We start from the raw sequence: 4280 nt of genomic DNA, 5'->3' as shown, positions 1-4280 counted from the left end.
GACGGGACTTCACTGAGCCAGGCTGTGCCCCTCCAGCCCGGGGACCCAGGGGCCGGTGTCCAACCGCAGGGCGCCCCACCTCCCCACAGCGCTCACTGGCCCGCCCCGCCCCCAGGCCCTGACCGCCCCGTTTCCCCCCTTACAAGGACTCGCTTTGCCCTGCAGGTGCGGGCTCCCTGCTGCTTCTTCCGGGCTTTAACTCTCGGAGGGGTGGGGGGAACGACGCGCCGATGGTTGTTTCTGTGTTTACAAAGCTGGGTCTTTTCCTGGGGAGGGGGCAGGATGGGGACTGTCTCTGGGCGCCCCCCAGGGTCCCGAAGGCCACTGGCAGGGACAATGGGCTCCAACACCGGGCACTCCACCCCCCCCACCCCACCCCCGCCCCATGAGTATGTGCTTTGCTTCCTGGAGTGGGGGGCCGCGTGTGTTTCCGCGTCAGCCACGACTGGAACGGCGCCTCCGCGCACACCTGCAGGCAGGGACCCCACACTCAGGCTCACAGGCAAGAGCCCGAGGGCCCTCAGGTCTGGTGCAGGTGTTTCCTCCCGCGCCTTCGCGGCACCCAGCGCCAGATGCAGGGTCCGGCCGACTCACGTCCTGTCCCAGAGCCCTGGCTCCGCGAACGCGGAGGTGTGTCTGTTCAGGGCCTGGCATGGCGGGCACCCGTCTTTCCCACAACCTCCCACCGCCTCCTGGTGCTCAGCTGGGCTGGGGTGGCGGCCAGTAGGGGAGGGGACACGGGGGAGGTGCCGCTGGAGCCCATGAGTAGGCCCCAGGCAGGGCAAAGGCGCTCTGCCGCCCTCAGAAGGGCCAGTGCTCGAGGTTGGCACGGACCCCACCCCTGTGGTCTGTTGGCAGCCTGGGGAGGGGCAGAGGTGGGAAGTGGGGGTCGAAAGAGAGAGGGGCCTGTGGGCGGGGGCAGGGAACACACACGTGGCACAGTTGGGATCACGTTTTTGGTTTTCCGAATCCGGAGGCTAGTTTGCCTGTTGCCCGTGTTCCAGATGTTCTTACAAAGGCTCCCAGTCTGGGGAGGCCGTGGGACCCGGACTACCCTTCAAAGCTGCCTGGCCCCTCCTTGCAGCGCTGCACCTGGGCGGTCTGGCTCCCTGGCCAGCGCTCTGCGGCGCATCTGCCACCCCGGCACAGCCCCTCCCCCTAGGTCTCAGCCACCACACCCCCCCCCCCCCCCCCCGCCCCGGTGAAGCAGCTGAGAAGGCACGTGTGTAGGACAGGACACCACAGGGTGCAGGCCCCAACCCCACCACGTGTGTGCCCCAGAAGAGTGTTTCATGGAGGAAGAACCAGGCTCAGGCCACATGCCTAGGGCCTTGGCAGGGAAGGCAGGGCACAGGGGCCTGGCAGATACCTCGAGTCCACGAAAGGCGGGGCCCATCCACCGGGTCACACCGCCTACACTCTGCCCTCCGTGGCCCCGTGACCCCTGGCCAGTGGCTCTGTCCTCACCGTTGAGTCTCTTTCCATCTCTCTGTCGGTTCTGGTCAGCTCCAGCCAGCAAAGATTTGGGTAGCTCATGTGCCCCGGTGCTGAGCCTGGAGGGCCAGACCTCAGGTCTGAGCAGGGCAGCCCAGCTTTCCCTCCACCTGCCCCAGACGTGGTCTGGTTGGGGTGTCCCCGCCCTGGACAAGTGGACTTCGTCCCAGAAGCCAGAAGCCCACCCTGCCCTCATCGTGCATGAGCAAAGATGCTGAAGTGGGTTGAAGGGTGGCCCCAGAGATACGCCACCTCCCAGAACCTACGAGTGGGACCCTACGTGGAAAAAGGGTCGTGGCAGATGTAATTAAGGATCTTGAGGTGAGGAGATCATCCTAGATTACCCAGGAGGCACTAAATCCAGCAGCAAAGATCCTCAGAGAGGAGAGACGGCCACACGAAGCAAAGGCAGGTATTGGAGCGACGCGGCCACAAGCGAAGAAATACCCGGAGCCCCCAGAAGCTTCAAGAAGCAGGAATGGTTTCGCCCATGGAGGGAGCACAGCCCAGCCCTACGACACCTGATTTCGGGCCAATGATACTGATTTTGGACGACCTCTGGCCTCCAGAACTGTGAGAGAAGAAAATTTTACTGTGTTAGGTCACCTAGTTTGTGCTAATTTGTTACAGCAGCTCTAGGAAACTAATACAGATGGTTTCTGAGATGTGGGGACAGCGGCCCGTGTCCCCACAGCCATGACGCTGACCCATCATCCGGGGGTTGGCAGAAGCAGGCCTGGGCACGATGTGCAGAGCCTCTGCCTGGCACTGAGGCCTCGAGAGAAGGTGCAGAGGGTGGACAGCGGTGGCCGGGGCGGGGGTGGGGGTCTTGTGCTGAGAACAACGTCGAAGTGGGATGAGGGAGGGACCACTGGGGTCTTCGAGCTCAGGCCACAGGCCTCCAGCCCCCACGCCCAGGCGGTCAATTTGCCAGGACAGACCAGGGTTAGACATCAGGAGGGTGTGCCTGAGAGAGGGGCACCCTGCCAGACAGGGTGGGGCAGGAACCTGGACCTGTGCACTCACACATCCCTGTGCACACACACCTCGACATATACATTTGTGTACACACACACACACACACACACGCTCACTACTGGGGAGGCTCTGGCAGGGGCCCCCAGGGAGGAACAGCTGGGCCAGGGTGCAGGAGCATCTTGTCCACCACCATGGTTGCAGTCCAGGACTCAGACGGAGATTGTGTCCCTGTAACTAAGGCCTCAGCTCCTCCTCCCAGCCCCCCTGAAACTGGGGTTTGTTGGGAGCTGCCTCAGGCATGGGCGGACAGAAAGGGCTGCCCATTGCCCGCTCACCACGGCAGCAAGGAGTGCTGTGGGTGGGCAGCAGCCATGACGGCCCAGAGGCCACGCCCAGGCGCCCTTAGGAGGCGCACTCTCCCCACAGGCCCTGGCGCTGAAGTCCAAGTGCAAGGAGCCAGGTGCCCTGGGGAAAGCAGGAGCGTGGTGGGGGCCTCTGTGGAGGGCCTGTCCCTCCCCGTCCCCGCACCCAGACCCCCGGACTCTCTTACTGACCTTCTACCAGGCCCGATTCATCTCCCCCAAGCCTTGTGCTCCAACCAAAGCAGGACTTTTCCCTCCTACCTGGACGCCCAGCAGGAGCCAGCGGCGTGACTGCTCCCCTCAGCTTGCTCCTCCACCAGTGTTCCCCGAGTTCAAGACGAGGACTCCCCCAGGGACTCGGGCCAGGACCCTGGGGCTGCCCGCACCTCCCCTCACCCCATTCATGTCCAAGCCCACCTCCTCCAGCCTCACCTCAACCACACAGGCCCCCTGCCCAGGCCACCCTCACACTCAGAGTGCGACCACGTGGCCTGGGAACCTACAAGGCGACTGCATGCACCCTGAGGTCCCCAGCCTGCACACAGGGCACGTGCGGGCTGTCACTCTGCTTGGGGCCTGGCTCTCATCCCGGCCCTTACACTTCGGGCTGTGAGGTCTGGGGCAAGTCCTGTAACCTCCCCGTGCCTCAGTTTCCTCCTGTACGAACCAGGGGCAGTGGCTCCTGCTCGGACTGAACGCGTTCACACGCGCACGATGGGGGCGCTCAGGGCCAGCTGGGCCCTGCTGGCGGCTCCGCCGCAAGGCCTGTCTGCATCTCCTGCTCGCCTCTGTTCTGCCAGGGTGCCCAGGGCAAGGCCTGCTTCGGTGCCTACTGGGTCCATCCACCTGTCAGGGGAGAGCATGATGACAGGTGTGCCGACCAGGCACCCACCTTGACCAGGTGCTCTGCCTGCCCTGCTGCGCCCCCTCCACAGGCTGTGATCCGGGAGGGGGCCACGGACCTCCAGGCCTACGCGGCTGTAGGTGCGGGACTCCAGGGATCAGCCCTCCACCGGGCCACGCAAACATAAGGTCCCAGGACACGAGACGGTGGGTCCCTGGCTGGCCTGTCCAGTCCCGCCGCCGAGGAGCTGCTGCCACCCTTCCCAGGCCACAGGAAATGGCCCGGCCCAGCTTGCAGCCAGGGCCGCAGCTCGCTTCCCTTCAGGCCCGTTTCCTTTATCCGGTTGTTTTGCTCCGAATTCACAAAGCTCAGCCTTCCCCTCCCCTCCATTTCCACCCTTCCCCCATCCCAGAGTGGAGCAGGACGGATACGATGCTACATTTTAGGACCAGCAGGAGTCCCCATCTGCCCCCGCCCAAGCCTGCAGCGCCGACTTAGCAGGAGTCCCGTCCCGAGGCGCCCCCTGCTGGCCGAGCCTGGGAACACCACCGCTCCCCCCTCCCCCACACCGCGTGTGCGGGAGGCCCCAGCGCCCCCTCCCC

This window comes from Tursiops truncatus, chromosome 15 (genome assembly GCF_011762595.2).
Source record: "Tursiops truncatus isolate mTurTru1 chromosome 15, mTurTru1.mat.Y, whole genome shotgun sequence".
NCBI lineage: Eukaryota > Metazoa > Chordata > Mammalia > Artiodactyla > Delphinidae > Tursiops > Tursiops truncatus.
The sequence above is the reverse complement of the archived record's forward strand: the minus strand, read 5'-3'. Positions refer to the sequence as shown.